We start from the raw sequence: 19,396 nt of genomic DNA, 5'->3' as shown, positions 1-19,396 counted from the left end.
CCTTGCAGAACCCTCGGGACAGGGCTGGGTATGGTCGTGACTATTACCCTGCCAAAAAACGCGGTGCGGGCCGCGGAAAACCAGCATATCCCCATAAGGGATATGAGCGAACCGCTCAGAACCAGCCTTCTGATTCTAATAAAGAAAAGAAGGAAAAATACTGGTATCAAAATAAAGAAAATCATGCCAAAGACAAGTTTAAAGGCAAGGAATTTAACTCTAAGGAGTTAGAGGACATCCGCCAAATGCTTGCAATGATTTGCAAAGAGATAAAGAAAAAACCTGACGTTCTCTCTATCACCTCTGTGCAATCTGACCTACAGCCATCCTCTAACACCTCAGAAATGGTAGAGAGTTATGTAGGAGAGGTGACAAGCGAAGCTCCGTCTTCTAGTGTACAGTGCGATCTCCTTCTGACCCAGACAAGCGCTGAGGACCAAATGGTACAGGGGGGTGACTCAAACACCCTCCAGTGCTGTCTTGGTTGTTCAGTTAGATGGCAAGGAAGGTTTAATGCCAGATGACTCTTCAGTCATTGAAGGCGACACACCCGTCCAACAATTCATGGGACACTTCACTGAAAAGGGAGTTGCATGCAAGTTCTCTTTGTCCACCATCGTGGAGGGAAGGCTAGTACATGAGGCCCTGCTGGACACTGCATCAGATGTTACTCTAATGTCTTCCACCTTGTTCCACCAGGTTCGAGCCATTGTGCGGCATGAAAATCGTGAGATACGGCTCCAAAACTGTTCTCTTAAGATTCAGCCGTACTCACATGCAGGTCTCAGAATCCAATCTATGGCACTAATACACTTAGCCATTGGACCAATGACTTTTGTGCACCCAGTTCATGGCCGTCCTCTTGAAACAATTCCCTTCCTCATCGGCAAAGATCTCCTTAATCGATTCAAACCACTGATTGACTTCAAAAGGTCAAAAATCTGGGCACAAGTGTGTGAGCCTTTACCCATCTGCACCCCACACCACCGGGAAGCTCAGTGTTGCCACCTTGAAATCCAGCCTGAATCAATAGGAGATCCACCAAGTCAGATCCCTCACTTTGAGGAGGAAGAAACTGAGCCCATGGTGGCCACAGCAGAGACTGCAGTCTCTTCTTGGCCCCCTAATGCCATGTTAGAACAGCAGAGCACATTTCTGTACACTTTCACTAAGCCTTCCACAACAGACACTCCCGGCTTTCCCATCGTGAACGGCCTCACAATGCAGGACCATCATGTTGACAATGCCGCTCTGGCTCTGTGGACTGACAAGTCCACCATAAGCCGAACACTCTTTGAAACCCTGCGCCTTGCGCAGTCCTTGTCGCTTTCCTCTTGACCCAACATCAAAATTAATGTCACCCACTGATGGAATTTGTGCTCTAACCATCCAGTGGAACAAAAGGGTTGTCACCCATTACTTCTTGGTCATCCCTAACTTGCCACAGGACACTTATATTGGAAGTGACTTCTTGGTGTGCCTTGATGTCCACGTAGACACCCTCAATAATGTCCTGTGGTCCTTGACTGACGTTTCGACAGAAACCTGGTCCTCAGATCTCAGCAACCTAGGCTCAGGACAAACAATTCCTGAGGTCTGTCAGGTTACTAACCAAGGTTCCCTTGTGGAACATCGCAAAGGTACCCATCCGCTTGGTCATGCAGCCTGGCCAACACTTAAGCCACGCTCATGCGCTTTTCCAACCATCACCTCAGTTCTTTGAACTAGGTCTCACCTTAGAAGCCACACCTTTGGTGGAAACACAAGCAAGGTCCACCTACCTGTTCGTACGAAATGAAACCACTCAACCCTTGACTATTCCTCATTCATCTCCTTTGGGTTGGTTGGTAAGTATGAAATTCCATGACTTCGAGTTGCGAATCTCTATTATAGGACCAATGCCTGAATCTCTGCTTCTTGATCACCCAGAATCAAAGGTTTTCTATACTCAACCGACACAAGCCGTTGCTCTCTTCTCAGCTCTGGACATGGGCAAAGACGCCATTTGTAGAATAGATCTTGCAATGATGATCAAATGACGGTCATGGTCCTTTCTGGTCTCACTGTGGTCTCACTGACATTCACTCAGTGCTCATTCCCACTCATCCAGCAGCACCACCCACGTTTATCCGCCAATACAAAATCCTATTGGCATCCTATGGACCGGTACAAGAAATCATTGATGACTTGCTGGAAAAGGGCATAATTTCGACCCTGCAACAAGCATGTACTCTGCACCATTATGGCCTGTCATAAAACCCAATGGTAAATGGCGCCTGAGCGTTGATTATCAAAAACTAAATCAACAGGTCCCATTGTCTTGGTGGCCGATGACACAATTAGAGCAAGAACTTCCCTCAGTCCGAAACGCTAAATACTTTTCCACCATCGATGTAGCCTCTGGATTCTGGACCATCCTGGTGCAAGCAGAAGACCAACACAAGCTAGCTTTCACCTTCGCAAACCGACAGTATACATTCACTCGGTGCCCCTCTCTCCAGCTGAGTTCAACATTTTCTTGAACAAAGCATACCCTGATGCCCGCGAGCAAGGCACCCTCATATATGTGGACATACTCATGCGTAACCACTCCCTACAGGCACACATTGACGAGATTGATCATGTTCTTGACCAGCTCACAACAGCAGGTGCGAAAATATCACTCTCCAAATGTCAGTGTTGCAGAACAAAGGTGAATTACGTCGGTCTGCTAGTAAGCACCGATGGCATTGGACCACAAGTGAGTCAAGTGCAAGGGGTAACAGACCTCGCAGCACCAACCAAATTTAAGGAAATCAGTAGTTTCTTAGGAGCATGCAACTACTCACATCAGTTTATCGAAAACTATGTGGACCTAGCCACTTTATGACCTACTAAAAAAGGATACTCCATTCACCTGGGGCGAAGCCCAAGAACAAGCCATGCAGGCGCTGAAATCGAAACTGTGCACGGCCCCATGCCTTGCCTACCCTGACAGTAGCAAAGAATTCTACCTAGAAGTGGAATTCTCTGACCACTGTCTCAATTACATGACAAAGACAAACGTGTCATAGCCTATGCTAGTAAAACTATGCTGGCTCCTGAACACAAATATAGTGGCTGATAAAAAGCACTACTAGCAACTGTGTGGGCAGTCAAACATTTCTCCAGCTACCTAGGTGGTCAGAAGGTGATTGTTGAAACTCATCATCAGCCAGTCACTTTCCTGAACAGCCAACGAATTTGAGAGGGTGTAGTAACTAACGTTCGAGTAGCCTCCTGGCTAATGGCTCTCCAAAGCTTTGACTTGGAGGTATGTTACGCACAAAACTAGAAGAGCCCTCTAGGCAAAGGCCTTGCCTCCTGCAGGGGATGCGAAGGTGACATTCCTTCCCAAGTGCCACAGACTCCGGAAACCCTCGTACCTACCATGGCTAACCACCACTACTTCAACCCTAACACATGCAAAGACCTTGTCACTGCATATGTAGATGGTTGTTTGTTCCGCCGAAAACACACCCTATTTGCAGGGATGGGTATTGTCGGTATAAACGGGTGGCCTCACGAACCCCTAATGTTCAAATTGGGTGCTCAGTCCTCCCAATATGCTGAAATAGCAGGAATTCTCATCACAATTCAGTCTGCGGTCCAAAAAAGGGTAAAAACGTTGGTGATCTGCACAGAATCCAACTATGCGCGCCTAAGCTTCACATGCCACTTGAAACTGTGGAAAACCAACAACTACACCACATCAAACAAAAAGCCAGTCAAACACAAAGAGCTTTTTGCGGCGTGTGAACACTTGGTAGACACACATGACCTGCAGATCTACTGGAAGAAAGTGAGGGGCCACTCCTGAATCCTGGGAGATGACAAAAAATTCAATGACCAGGCAGATAGTTTAGCCAAACAAGGGGCCCGCGAAGGCACATCATGGACATTCGATCCCTCCCTTTATCCAAACCCATCCAACATCGATGTCCTAGCTATTACATGGTCTTGAACTGTAGCGACAGTGTCACCTGCCAATGCTAAAAGTACCATTGTCTCCATTAACCCTGCTTTTTCTAACGCCGACTTAGTTACTCGCCAAGCTCGGGACCCGTCCATTTCTAAAATGCTTATGCATGTCTCTGACCCATCTTCATGTCCCATCTCGGCTCAACATCTTGACACCATACCAGGTCTTAAAGACCTATACAGCACCAGAGTGTCCCTCCAAGTTCATGCCACTGACTCGCACACTTCACCTGCATTCGTGGTTCCTCAGTGCCACAGGGGGGTGATGCTGATGCACACTTATGACTCCCCATCTGCGGGACACAAAGAGGTCAAAGCAACACACCATGCACTACGGCAGGTGGCCCCACATGGTAAAAGATGTGGCAGATTACATTAAAGGCTGTCTGGTATGTTGCCAATTTCAACCCTCAAATTCTGTTCATAGAGCCCCCTTGCAAAAAAAAAAAGGGTTATCGTTCCCTTGGTCAAACCTCCAGATAGACTGGGTTGGACCACTCACCTGAACAGTAAAAGGTAACAAGTACTTCCTCACAGTTACGTGTGCATTCACCAAATGGGTAGAATGCCTTCCCGCACCGAATGACATAGCGCTAACCACAGCCTACTTACTAATGAGCGAGTCAACGGAACTGTTGTTAGCATGCTGAAAAAGTATGTAGCAACAAACCAGCGAGACTGGGATGTTAAGCTACCCCTTGTACTGATGGCCATACGTGCGACACCACATGATGCGGTTGGAGTCTTACCCTTTGAGTTGATGACAGGGAAACAGATGACTCTGCATCTACATCTGTTATATCAGCCAGGTGAAGCTAGCATAGAAGTAGCCTACACCACCCATCAGTATATGGAGGATCTGCAGAAATATCTCAAAGCCACTTTCGCCTTTGCCCAGCAGAAACTGGAAAAAAGTGCAGAAGGTCGCAATGCATACTATGATCACAAGGCATCCCATGACAAATAGGGGACAAAGTGTGGTACTACATCTTTGTCTAACCTGTTGGAAGGTCGCGAAAAACAGGAGGGAATCTGGCCTGCAAATTCCTACCCCGATGGTCCGGTCCCTATGAGATCACCGACAAACTGTCCCCCGTTGTGTACCAGATCAAAATCAACAAAGGTCAGGGCAGTGCTGAGCTCAAATGGGTCCACCACAACCAAACCAGGCCACATAAAACCCCCATGGGACTTGTAGGGGACACTAACGTTTGTGTTAGGTCATAAACAATAGAACCAAAGGCAAGAAGGGTGTTGGGTAACAAACAACTACAGCCTTCTACTCACACCTTAGTTCTACTATCTCCCCTCTTCCTCTCACTCTTCAGCAGGCAACAAGCTTCTAACCAGACTGAGGACACTCAGGGTGCAAGATCCTAGTCTCTCATCGTCAAATATTGTAGAGTGTTTACCCTAGACATATCTATTCATGAGCATTTCTCCCGGTAGGATGGCCCCACTGCTCATTCTCCTGATCGTCGGCTCCCTAGGAACCATCATGCTCCCTGAAGTGATGGAACCGGGTCCTGACTCTGGGATAATACTGAAGGACCAGCCAGGACTGCTAATCACTAATTGTCGCCTCCATACCCAGAGAGTATTCGTACGGTTGAATCCTGCCGAAGCATGTAGGAAAAACCTATCGATAACCGCCTTGCAAACTGGCCGAAATGGAGCTAGATGGACTGAGGAAGCTATCAGCCATACTGAAGCTGACGTAACTCATATGCTCCACCAGCTACAAAAGTTTACCGTAACGCAATCAGAATTAAGTGGTTTTAACAAATGATCTAAACGTTTCATAGGGGGATTGCTAATGGCGGTTGCAACTGTGGGATCACTACTGAGCCTCAGAACGTCCACTGTCAAACGTCAAGTAGGGGAATTGCAGGCTGAAATTCCAAACATTAAAACCCAAATAAACAAGCAGCAACAACACCTGCAAACAATTGGGCAAACCCTACAAGGCACCGTCGTAGTATTCAATGCTCACAGTGTCACTTTGAACAAAATGCTCCAGATGGTTAACCCTTTGCTTTCAGTAGTACAACTTGACCTTTGTGAATATGCTATTGTCTGATATGCTACAAGAAATGAGCTCCTCTGTGCATAACCTAGCCATGGGGAGGATTCCTTCCTATCTGGTGCCTATATCCTTAGTACAGGAGATTCTGTCTACAGCAACTCGAGAAGTAGTCACTGATCTCCAGGCCCACCTAGCCTATACCTTAGGTAGCGCCATCCCAATTTATGTCAGTCCTCAAGACAGAGAATTAGCATTCATCATTAACATTCCCATAATGGCGCCTGAAAACATCTACCGTTTGAAAGATGTCATTAACGTTGGATTCTGGCAAGATTCTGCCTATGTATGTGTAAAGATAACACCTCTTTTAGCATACCAGGATGATAACCCTGATCTATACTTGGTGCCTAACTTGCTTATGTGCACACTCACCAAAGACATCCACTACTTGTGCCCTAGCAAACCTTTTATTCGTGACAGCGCAAATGGGATTTGTGGCCTTAAGCCTATGATGAGTAATACTCAGTGCCCGGTGGTCGTCACACCTCGACATTTGGTAACCAGTACCCAAGCTGAGATTGTTGGAAACTGTTGGTTGGTTAACACCCCCTTTAGAGAGGCCCTACTAACCTATTAAAAAAAAGGGGCCTCAGAAAGGGTACCCCTTCCTATCCAGACTTTCTGGGTAGACGTAGTACAGCCTGTCACATATGCATGGTCCACTTCAGACACCTTACTAGTTACACTGGTAGGATTAGGATATCTTTTGACCTTTGGTATAACTTGGTTCTATTTCAAATACACTCGAGCTCTACAGAGCAGGTTAGAAACTCGGTCTAATAAAATGGTTAAGTTTGTTAGACATAAGAGAGCCCAGAGAGGTGATCCCCCAAGTTTTAGATATGAAGCTGAAGGCAATGGCGAAGAACCAGCTCTCGAGGCTGTGTTTGAACAAGACCTACCCATAAGTAATTAGAATCCCTTCAGCATGCAAACATCAACACTCAATATGCACCCATACACTTATAGGAAGACATCAGCTCTGAAAATGTGTTTGAATGTGCTTTCTGATCTCACCTCCTTCCACAGCAAAAGTTCTTTTCAGCTCCATGCTCCCTACCGGACCATAAAACTGGAAAAGGGGGGAATGTAGTGGAGGATGGATCCAGATCAAGAAATGAAAAACACTAGGATTCAAACTTTGACTTTCGTTCATCAAGACCTAACATTCCCCAGAATGTGTGTGTGCTAGCAGCCACGCACACCCCTGGGGTGGGATGTTTAATGACTATAAAACCCCCTTCTTCAGGACCCTGACAGGCTCAGAAGAGGATCCAGATATGGACACTAAGTCGTACCCCCAATTTTATGACTCCATTAAGCCTAAAAGATCAATCAGAGCCTTGGAGACCTGGATTAAAGAACCCCCAGCTTTTTATCACCCTCAGCATCTGACTGCCGAACATTATCTTATCGGCAGATGGCCCCAGGACTGGCTAAAGGTGACCTCGCAACGCGAGTTCAAACCAGACAAACAGCATGGACCAACAGAGCACCCCAAGTGGACATTTGCGAAATCATATGCCTGGGGAATCACATTATTCCTCTCCCCCAAAAGAGAATTATCTTATGTTTCTGCTGAAACTAAGCACGTATTATGCAATGTATTATTAATGTTATCTCCTGTTATTCTCAGGTGACTGTCTACTAACTAATCGAGTGATGTGAATTAATGTTTTAATCAAGAAGAAAGATTCCTGTCGCAATTTAGAAAAATGAATTAATCTCTAACATCTAGAATAGTTGATTATATATATAAATCTGGGCTCTCATGCACCTGAGACGTGCCACAGACTGATCGACTCCATGCCACGCCACATTGCTGCAGTAACTCAGGCAAAAGGAGCCCCAACAGTATTGAGTGTGCTATACATGCTCATACTTTTCAGTTGGCCAGCGTTTCTAAAAATCATTTTTTGTATTGACTTAAGTAATATTCTAATTTTCTGAGATGCTGAATTTGGGGTTTCCATTAGTTGTCAGTTATAATCATCAAATTAAAAGAAATAAACACTTTAAATATCAGTCTGTGTTTAATAAATGAGTATAACATACAGGTTTCACTATTTGAATGAAATTATTGAAATAAATCAACTTTCAACTTTTATCAACTTTTATTATTATTTTCCTCTGAAACCCTTTTATGCCTTATGATCCATCTGAGGGTCAGGACCAAGGATTTGAAAATCCCTGCTCTAAGGGTTGAATGGACTCAGACCTACCGTATGGTGGGGGAACAACTGGGCCACAACCATAAGGAGCATACACACGAAAGCAAACACACACACATATACTTCACATGAGGTATCATTTTAATCAATTTTGTCCCCAAAATTTAATGATTTCTAATTTTAGCCATTATCCAAATGTCCAAACACACAACGCTAGCATATATTACCACTGAGATGTGTTAATATAGCCACAGCTTCATTACAAACTACTGCAAACACGGTCACTGGACAACTTAAAATTCTTGGAGGATAAACATAACTATTTTAAGTAATTACCTGTCTATAACTGTTTTAGAGGCTTTGTTAGTTAACACATGCCTGCACTGGGTGAGGTAATGGGAAATGGAGGGCTACCAATAATAATCTGTGGGACTCCCGGCATAGGACAGTGGAGGCATTACGAGGAAACAAACATTTATGCCACCAAGTACCACTGTAACCTTTTTTTTTTGCGTGTTATTAGCCATACACCACATGGCCCCAACTTTAATGCCTTAAAAGGAAATTTTTCAGTACAGGTGACCTGAAGAATTACAGAATTACCTGGTGTAAAATATGCAGGGGCTGGTGGAAATAGAGGAAGCACTGGTCTGGTCATGGTAACACTTCGTTTCCCTCGATGAAAGCTATTTGTAGTAGCTGAATTTACCTATAAGAGTAACAAACAGAATATAAACTTAAATCTTCAGGAGATTCGTTAGAAAGTATATGCAACAACACATAGCACTGTGTAATGTGGTATTATAAATTGTTATGTATAAAATGGACAAATGCATTAAACAAAAAGAAGCACAATGTCTTGATTAACTTCATCTGAAGTAAGAAAATGATGTAAATCTGACTTTAAGTTATGATATTACTATTGGATTTTTGCAGGCCTGATGCTGAGTCTTAGGCCAGTTACCTTTGTGTAAGACCTCTTCCTTTTGTTGCTGTTTGTACTGTGCATGGAAAAGAGTCTTTCTATTGCTTACAAATAGTACATTTTAAAGAGCTTGATTGGTCAGCATTAACATCCTCTCTCTTTAAATAATCACCATAATTTGATCATGAAAAGCAAGGTCAGCCAAAGTCTGACTGCCAAAGGTACATTTACCTTTGGACCATTTACCTTTATGTGTGTTTACTCCTCTGTATTGAGACAGATATGTGGAAACAAAGATCAAGATGGTAGGTAATACTCATACCTCAATGACAAAGCGCTGCTGTTGGCTTTCTCCATTCTCTGTGATTAAGTCGTATGAAAGCCCTCTCCTCTTTTCATTCAGTTCCATGACTGGGATTTTGCCATGGGCTGTGAGTACAGGACCCTGACTTTTACCCTGGAAACCAGAAAAATATACAGCATTATATATGTTTACTGGTAACACCTGGCAATTTGTACCAACATGTTTGGGCATGGTTTACTAAGGCCGTCCACAAGGTTGTAAGAAGTCTTATATACACACTGCAGAAAATACTGGGACAGTGTCAGTTAATTCATTCATTCATTCATTATCTGTAAGTGCTTATCCAGTTCAGGATCACGTGGGTCCAGAGCCTACTTGGAATCATTGGGCGCAAGGCGGGAATACACCCTGGAGGGGGTGCCAGTCCTTCACAGGGCCAATTTCAGTTCATCTTTCAGTTAATTTACTATTCAGATTTACTGGATTTCCTGTCCAGTTTTGATATGGCAGTGGCAAAAATTAAATTAGTAGTTGCCCAGAAAAGCTATTGAATCTGAAATGGATGGAGTCTATGAGGGAAAGAAACCCAGCATTTTACCATGGCTGAGGAAGAGCTCTTTGTGTTGTTGTTGATAGAGCTTTTGGAAATAGTCTCCACTTTCCTCTGAATGTCTGACTTGTGCTCAGCAGTCAAAGAGCTTACATCAGTACCTTCAAAACAGCACATGACCATTAGTGTCAGTTGACCAGCTATTGAAAAATTAAGATGGAAGAGGGAAAAAAAATGATGTGCATTCAGTTTATCCTCTTGCTTCTAGTTTCTTGCAACGTTTCATCCGCACAAAGTCACTTCTTAGACATCCCTGCTGAATCCCAAACACAATTTCAAAACCATCTGAAAAAGGCCATGTTAAATAAGTCATAGGCTTAACTCACATGAAAGCACCAACCTACTGCTAATTTCAGTTCCATGGCAGGTTTAGCTAAAGGAAGAAGATCCATCTGGAGGAACTTGTGAATCTGGCGAAAAGCTAGCAGTCATAATGCATGCTGAGAAGGGAGAGAACTTATGGGTATTTCACTCTCTTTTATTTTTTTCATTGTCGTATATATATTATATTTGTGAGACAGAGGGAATACTAACCTGTGCAGTGTGGGTAAGAAGCTCAGCCTTATCGTTTGTCATGGCTGATAAAGTGTCTACCTGCTCTTTTTCACATGGATCACGTAAGCCAGGCCCACCTGCAAAGTGAAGAAACTAAAGAACTACAAACAGTAAGTGCAATAATGTTGGGACTGTTTGTATGAAAAAAAACGTAAAACAAATCAATTAGTACTGTTACTTTAATTCCCAAAAAATGTTATTGTTACAAGTAAAGACACCTAGTGATTTAGCTTTGAAATAAAATCATGCAAGTTTTATCCATTATACAATTTGTTAGTTGCACAAACTTATAGGTCTTGAATACGACTGGTGTTGTTATTTTAAAATAGGCATAGGCATTCTTGAAAAAGAGGTCATCTAGATGGCAACAGCCTAGCAGCAGAATGCCTGATGAAATGCAACTCAGGACTCTACGGAGAGCTTCGCTGGGCCCCAGTGGCCTGTAACTTGTGGCAACAGATTTCTCACACATCAATTCCAATGTCTGAGGGGAGATGGAATACAGATTTTGCACAACAGCTGAACACATTCTGATGAATTGAGTCTAACCATGCGTTCCCACTAGCAGGCAACAAAGCGATAAGCATCCAGTCATTTCCAATGAAAGAACGCTATTTTTGTAGCCGTGATGACAGAGCGACAACCAATAAACCAAGATTTTCTCAACTTTATGCAATGAGTTATGACGCAGTGAAGCAATATTCTAAACGACTGGCTGCAAAAAATTCTGTGAACCAATCACAGACACAGGGTCAGCCAGCTTCTGCTCTGAACACCCCCTGAACCCCACTGCCTAAATAGTCATTGTCAGAAAAAAAAAACATTGCTTAGTATCTGTCATTTATTATGTCATGATATCATTTTATATTTCTCCTATTAAACTTTCTTAATGAAGGGACCAGGAGAAATTGTTCAAATCTGAAGGTTAATAAGGGTTTTCCCCATGTTCTGAAAGCTTATTTTGGAGATACGCATTTCTGTCTGGCAGAAATAATAAATTCACCCATCCTTTGAGAGGTTCCCAGGCAGGTCTTTTGTTGCATATGTCCCTGAGGATCCGCAAAACTATGAGACAGGACTTCTTACCACTTATTCTGACCTGAAGAAGTCAAACTATATCTTACCAGCATGATATGGCCAATACGAAGTAAAATACAGTTCCAATATTAGACGTCATGCAGCTCAGAAAGGTGAGGCAAGGAGGAAAGGTGAGTGCCAGAGAAACAGTGTTTATGTCAGTTTGGGCCATTCATAGGTGGGATGAAATTTGTTTGATTTTGCAGCCCAACTGGACAGCACTGGATTGTCAATTTGAAATCAGTTTAAATAGTTCCAGACCGTGAATGGGTTTGAAATTTCTTGTATTTGTCTGTGACCAAGGCTACAAAAACACATAGTGCAAATAGATGGCCAACCTGGAACCATTTGGCATGTCGCAGAGAGGCCAGAGCAAGGAGGCATCTCTGCTGGTCCAGCAGATCAGATGGATCTTTTGCTTTTGTGTTTTCCACTGGTGAGAAGAACAGAACAGGACAGACACAAAGACAACAGATTTGCCATAAGCTTTTCTGTCAGGACACACTGGCAGAAAAGTGGAGTACTACAGTTAGGATCCCCAGCAAGTCAAGAGATACTATTTCATGCAAGCCAGAAAATTGATTGTTAGCCAAATGTGGAAAAAACTGGAATACCGCCACCCTTAAGATTTGTTACAGTGTCCACCAAACTCTCCTCTTAAGTAACATCCTTCATATTTGTGCTACCAGATAACGATGTTCAGATTTTCCTGTTATTGTTCATTGTTTAAATAAATGTAGATCACCTTAAAGTCAACATAAATGTAACTGTCTGCGTTCCAACTGTGTACTATATACTAATATCATACATTATATTTAAAGTACTAACATTTAGTACACAAAATATTAATATACACCTTTTCTTACTAACAGGACATGTCAAGGCATGTTTTTTCAAAGACTCAAAAACGTAGTGCTCATTTATAAAATAGTGCACTGTATGTCTAATAGTATTAGTTTTATAATTTGTGAAATGTACTATGTAGGGAGTACAGCACTAACTGGGACAGCCAAATTTTTCCAGGTTTTGAAGAGCAATAATTTGTTGTGTATGTTGTTATACTCACATTTGACACTTTTAGCGATACTTAAACTCTAGTTAGAATTAGTGCGTAATTAGGACACTACTGTTTCAGTAATATAATCTAATAAATAAATATGTAGTAATAACAACAACATGAAGATATGCCTGTGCCATTCTCACAGCAGATTTGTGCTGAGGAGATTTTCCTTCATTTGATGACAGATTGAAAATTTAGACACAACTTCAAAAGGTGAGAGGCATGTGAAACGTTATTGCAAACAGTCAATTCTATACAACTTTTGGAAAAGCTTTAGGGTGAGCTATTTTTGCTAACTCAAGATGCAGATCAGTGATTTCTGCAGTGAGCAGGCCAAATGTGATAACATGGGGAAGGACAAAAAAAAAAGAATAAAAAAAATACCAGCAAGGGGCCAGAAACCACACTGCAATATGTAAAACACCCCCACATGGCATTATACCACCAGGTGTTTTCCAGAGTTAAGCAGAGAATTGTGGCCTTTTTCTTGTTTTGTTTAATAGCACAATGCTGGTATTTTTGTTATGTTGGTCACGTTTGTCATCTCAGGAAACTCACCTGAGAGAACCAACATTCTTAGTAGCCTGCCTGTTCTCTGAATGACAGTTGAAGGTCATGAAGTGCTATGGCATTTTAACTATGGCCTGTAAATACAACCTTATAGCCATACCACCCACCCAACATTCAAAACACCAAAGCCCTCTGGAACCACACCAAGATGCAAAAGGATTCAGCATTGAATGTAAATTTTTATACGATTAGGATATTTCAAGCAAGTAGACAGGCAAATCAATGAGAACATTAACATTTAAAATAAGTCAAATTTCCAGTGTCTCAGTGAAAGAGGAATTAATGAAAGTAAAGGATAAAGTAGATCCCAGATCCCAGGGTTTCCTCTCCAAAGACCAGCTGTTGTGGTGCAGGTGGTACCAAGTAAGGTGCCAAAAAGGCTCTCATCTTGAGGTGACATGATCAGTAGCTGTTTGTATGTTCTTTTTCTGTTTTATAATAATAAAAAGTTTACTGCATGATGAATTCATGATTCAGTGATGATTTCAGTGGGCAATGCATGGGTCTTTCTGACATCTCAAAAACAAGGCCATTTTGGCCCAGGATCTTACGGTGGAGATTTTTTTCTAACTCTTAGAGGAAAGGTTTTCCCCTTCTGCTCCCGAGGATTACCCCCTCAGGTCCGGAGAAATTTTTGGAGGGGGGTTGAGGGTAGGGGCTGTTAGCCTTAAACCGCAGGACATGAGATGTGAGGCTAACAGGGGCGCATCCCTGGGGGAATTATGGTTGAAGAAGTCCCTCAAGAGTGTGCCCATCAGTTCCCCTAAACCCGCAATAACTCCAGCACGAGCAGCACAAGCCTCTTCCTCCGTGCACGTCGTAGCAGGTCCCCCTGCATCCATCGCCGCAGGGCCCCCGGTATCCAAGGACGTCATTGCAGTCCCTCCTAACCTCCACGAGAAGCTTGCAAGCCTCTATGCCCGTCTGGATGTCCTTCTAGGACGACACCACCCAGCCGCTCCTGTCCCAGTGAAAGAGGCGCCTCCAACCGCTCCTGTCCCCGTGAAAGCAGCGCCTCCAGCCGCTCCTGTCCCCGTGAAAGCGGCGCCTCCAGCCGCTCCATGGCCGCACCTGCTCCAGAGAAGTTGGCTTCCACGGATGCACCTGCTCCAAAGAAGGCGGCATCGGCTGCACCTGCTCCAGAGAAGGCGGCATCGGCCACACCTGCTCCAGAGAAGGCGGCATCGGCCGCACCTGCTCCAGAGAAGGCGGCATCTGCCGCACCTGCTCCAGAGAAGGCGGCATCTGCTGCACCTGCTCCAGAGAAGGCGGCTTCCTCAGCTGCTCCTGTCCCAGCGGAGGCGGCTTCCTCAGCCATTCCTGTCCCAGCGAGGGCGGCTTCCTCAGCTGCTTCTGCACCCATGACTGTGGCTGCAGCCGCTTCTGCACCCGTGACTGTGGCCTCGGCCCCATGGACTTCTAGGCCGATCCCCAGAACTGTGCCCAGGCTGGTACCTCGGACAGCCCCACAGACTTTTGCCAGTCCTGAGCACCCTCCAGTTGTTTTGGTTCCCCTGTCTGTTCCTGTCCTAGTTCCTGTCTCTGTCCTCGTCCCTGTACCTGTGTCTGCCTTGGTCTCTGCTCCTGTCCCTGTCACTGTGTTTGTGTCTGTCCCCATAAATGTCCTAGTCCCAGTTCCCCAGCCAAGTCCTGTCCAGTCCCCTGTTAATAATCCAGTCCAGTTCCTGTTTCAGTCTAGTGTCTTGTCACCAGTCTCTTCTCCTGTCCAGTCTCCAGTCCAGTCCGTTTCAACCCTCTGTCCAGTCCCCGCTTCAACCCTCTGTCCTGCCTCGTGTCCAGTCCCAGCACCCAGCCTCAGTCCAGTCACCCATCCTGTCTCAAGCCTCAGTCCTGTCCCCTGTTCAGTCACCTGCTCCTGTCCAGACTTCTGTCTCTAGTCCCGTCCTCAGTCTTGTGTCAGTTCCTGTCCAATGTGCAACCCCAGTCTCCTGTCAAGTCTTGTGTTTCCACTCCCATCCTGTCTAGTTCGTTCCAGTCTCTAGTCCCGTCTCCTGTTTCATTGTGTAAGTTACCTGTCCAGGCTCTTGTTTAGTCTCCTGTCACTACCCTTTGTCAGTCTCCTGTCCAGTCCCGAATCCAGTCTCCTATTTCCTGTATTTACCATTCGGTCCTGACGTGTCCCCAGTTCCTGTGTTTGTTCCTATCTTGTCCTGAGTCCTGTCTCCTGATGGTTCCTTGTCTTGTCTTAGTCTGTCTTGTTTTCCATGCTCTCTCCTGCACCAGCTCCTGGGGGTTCTAGGTGTACGCATCCCGGAAGTTGCGTGTTCAGGAGGGGGCATCTGTCACGCCCTCATCCTGTCATGTCTGTTTTCCCTGCCATGTGCTCTCTCTGCACATGGCTCTGTTTGGTATTGTCCTTGTCTCCGCCTTTGTTCCGCCTCCTTGTCCGTCATCCTCATTATCCGTTTCAGGTGTGTCTCATCTGTTGATGTATTTAAGTCCCCTTGTGTCGCTTCCTGGTATTGGTTATTTGTTTTGTGTTATTTCAATTCCAAGTCGTGTTGTTCTAATTTCTAGTCAGTTGTTCCTTGTTTTCGTTGCCTCATTTCATGTTGTTATTTCAAGCCCTTTCATTTATTCAGTCGCCGTGTTTGCCCTCAAGTTCGTTTGTGTTTGTTTTGTTCTTTCATTAATAAAATCACTGTGTTTTAGCGTTTGCGTCCGCCTCCGTCAGTCCGCCGTCTGTGAATCATGACAAACAGTGAAGATTTAAGAGGAAAAAAAAAGAATGATTGTTTGGAAAAAGGAACTGTTTATTTCAAAATTATATCTACTTTCAAAAGCCGTTATTTTTTTATTACAATTAAAGTTTTGACACAAATCTAATTCAATAATTCAGAGCATTTTGTATTACAGAGTTCTGGTGGAGATCTCTTTCAACACACTTTCAATGTGAATATGCTTATCCTATAAAAACCCTATGGGAAAATGGAACAACTCTAAAGCTTTGTTTAGCATATTTAATGAAATTAAATATTTCACCAGTAATGTTGCCAATCCTACAAACATGCCATCCTTACATACTGCAGGAGTTAGCGATAGTTAATAAGAAGTGGCTACTCATAAAACGAGTCCGAAAACCAGTAAGAAATAAAGGTATGGTGATACAGTGTCCTAAATTTTGTATGTTGTCCTGGTCTAGTCAGTAAAGTCTAAGGTTATGCTGATTTTGATTACATATCTCAGAATTAAGATGTATATTTTAAAGTATACTGCTGATACTTTTAAAAACTGTATCATTGACAACATTCTCTGTATACTTTAAAAAAGTCATTAGAATCTTGCAGTGTTAATGATGTTTTAATTACTCTTCAAATTCACTCACATTCATCTGAAACATCAACTCTAAATAATAACCATTATAAACTGCTCCTCTGCAAAGTATTTACAAATACACATTTCCAATACAGAGGTCGCCATATCCCCAAAAGTTCCACCGTTACTCTTTAACACATTTAACATTCTTAGAATCAAAGATCACATAAAACCTAAAGTATTATAATATTTTGAATTAATACACTCCTGTCGTGTTCACCACAGATGAATACAAACATTTTTTCACGTGAACAAGCGAAGTTTTGCTCTCCTTGAAATTTCTCCTTCAATTTCGTGATTAAAACAAGCCACTTTTTTCCGCATGTACCTGCTATCTCTCTAATTCAGCTCACCCCTGCACTGACTCATTGACTGACTGACGCTCACAAGGCTTGCAGACGCGGAATAAAACGAAGGTAACGTGTCTGTCCGGGTTCACTAAGACGCTGCGTAAAATGGTAAACACTGGCGTTCCGTCCACAGCCACTGCAGCAGCGTTCACTCTCACTGCAATTAGGAGTTGATAAGTGCAGCAGCAGCTCCGAGTAAAGCGCTATCAAACTACACACTGCAGCAGAAGAGCTCAAGCTCATAACTCCTTTAAAGCACTTACCAGTTCAACTCTCAGGAATGGAGGCGGGAAAAACGGCGGGAATTTCGCTTTTTATCGAGCCAGGTGTTAACTGTGTCTTTCTCAATGACTAGTCTGTCCCTCTCACTGTCTGTCTGTCTGTCGCTCTCTCTCTCTCTCTCTCTCTGCGGCGGGCGCAGGCGTAGGCGTGTTGGAGCAGAAAGTGCTCATCTTGCACCAATACTTCTTTCTGTGTTTGTTCCTTTTTTTCTAAACTAAAACATTTCAAGACTAGAATTACAGAGAGAAAAAAAAAAGATTGATTCACAAGTTCAACCTTAAATGTTTACATTCATTCATTCATTCATTCATTATCTGTAACCGCTTATCCAGTTCAGGGTCACGGTGGGTCCAGAGCCTACCTGGAATCATTGGGCGCAAGGTGGGAATACACCCTGGAGGGGGCTCCAGTCCTTCACAGGGCAACATACACACATTCACACCTACGGACACTTTTGAGTGGCCAATCCACCTACCAACGTGTGTTTTTGGGCTGTGGGAGGACGTGTTTTTGGGCCTGCTGTGCCACCGTGCCGCCCCTAAATGTTTACAGGAATCCTTTATTTTCTTTATCTACACTATTTTTATAAGAAATACTGATTTGGATTATGACATTATTTAGACAGGCCATTTTATTTTCATCCAAAATCTACTAGATATAAAAATAAGACTAAATTATACTTCCACAGACCCTTGTTGTTAAGGGCTTGCTTCATCTGAGTTTCCACCAAAAGCTGATGAAAAGGGGTAATCTAATGGCTTACCAAATATAGTCTTGCCCATGCATTTTTGATGACTTTCTCAGTGAGTTGGACATCCAGGAAGAATTGATTTTTGTTTGAGACAAGGTCAAAGAGGGCAGAACTGCACAACGTACTGATAATACGGTCGTAAGTGTACACAGAATAAACTCTGTCACAAATCATTACTCTTCATTGCTGAAACAATATAAATCTGGCTTTTCGTAGACCATCTTTTTTGGAATTATTTACAAACCGGATTCCAAAAAAGTTGGGACATTAAACAAATTGTGAATAAAACCGGAATGACATGATGTGGAGGTGCCAACATCTAATATTATATTCAGAATAAAACGCAAATCACAGATCAAAAGTTTAATCTGAGTAAATGTAACATTTTAAAGGAAAAATATGTTGTTTCAAAATTTCATGGCATCAACAAATCCCAAAAAAGTTGGGACAAGGCCATTTTTTACCACTGTGTGGCATCCCCCCTTCTTCTTACAACACTCAACAGATGTCTGGGGACAGAGGAGACCAGTTTCTCAAGTTTAGAAATAGGAATGCTCTCCCATTCATGTCTAATACAGGCCTTTAACTGTTCAATCGTCTTGGGCCTTCTTTGTCGCACCTTCCTCTTTATGATGTGCCAAATGTTCTCTATAGGTGAGAGATCTGGACTGCAGGCTGGCCATTTCAGTACCCGGATCCTTCTCCTACGTAGCCATGATGTTGTGATTGCTGCAGAATGTGGTCTGGCATTATCTTGTTGAAAAATGCAGGGTCTTCCCTGAAAGAGATGACGTCTAGATGGGAGCATATGTTGTTCTAGAACCTGAACGTAGTTCTCTGCATTAATGGTGCCTTTCCAGACATGCAAGCTGCCCATGCCACAAGCACTCATGCAACCCCATACCATCAGTGATGCAGGCTTCTGAACGGAGCGTTGATAACAACTTGGGTTATCCTTGTCCTCTCTGGTCCGGATGACATGGCGTCCCAGTTATCCATAAAGAACTTCAAATCGTGACTCATCTGACCACAGAACAGTCTTCCATTTTGCCACACTCCATTTTAAAAGACCCCTGGCCCAGTGCAAATGTTTGAGCTTGTGGAGCTTGCTTAGAAATGGCTTCCTCTTTGCACTGTAGAGTTTCAGCTGGCAACGGAGGATGGCACGGTGGATTGTGTTCACTGACAATGCTTTCCGGAAGTATTCCTGAGCCCATTCTGTTATTTCCTTGATAGTGGCGTTCCTGTTTGAGGTGCAGTGACGTTTAAGGGCCCGGAGATCACGAGCATCCAGTAGAGTTTTACGGCCTTGACCCTTAC

At 43.6% G+C, this 19,396-nt stretch overlaps 1 pseudogene; it reads right to left on the bottom strand.

The window, feature by feature from the left end:
• Positions 1–8,251: 8,251 nt before the first annotated feature.
• LOC136677354 (spermatid perinuclear RNA-binding protein-like) lies at positions 8,252–13,361 on the bottom strand (annotated as a pseudogene).
• Between the last annotated feature and the right edge of the window lie 6,035 nt (positions 13,362–19,396).

The sequence above is a fragment of the Hoplias malabaricus genome, chromosome X2 (assembly GCF_029633855.1).
Source record: "Hoplias malabaricus isolate fHopMal1 chromosome X2, fHopMal1.hap1, whole genome shotgun sequence".
Taxonomy (NCBI): Eukaryota; Metazoa; Chordata; class Actinopteri; order Characiformes; family Erythrinidae; genus Hoplias; species Hoplias malabaricus.
Note: the sequence above shows the minus strand (reverse complement) of the source record. Positions and strands in the feature narration are given on the sequence as shown.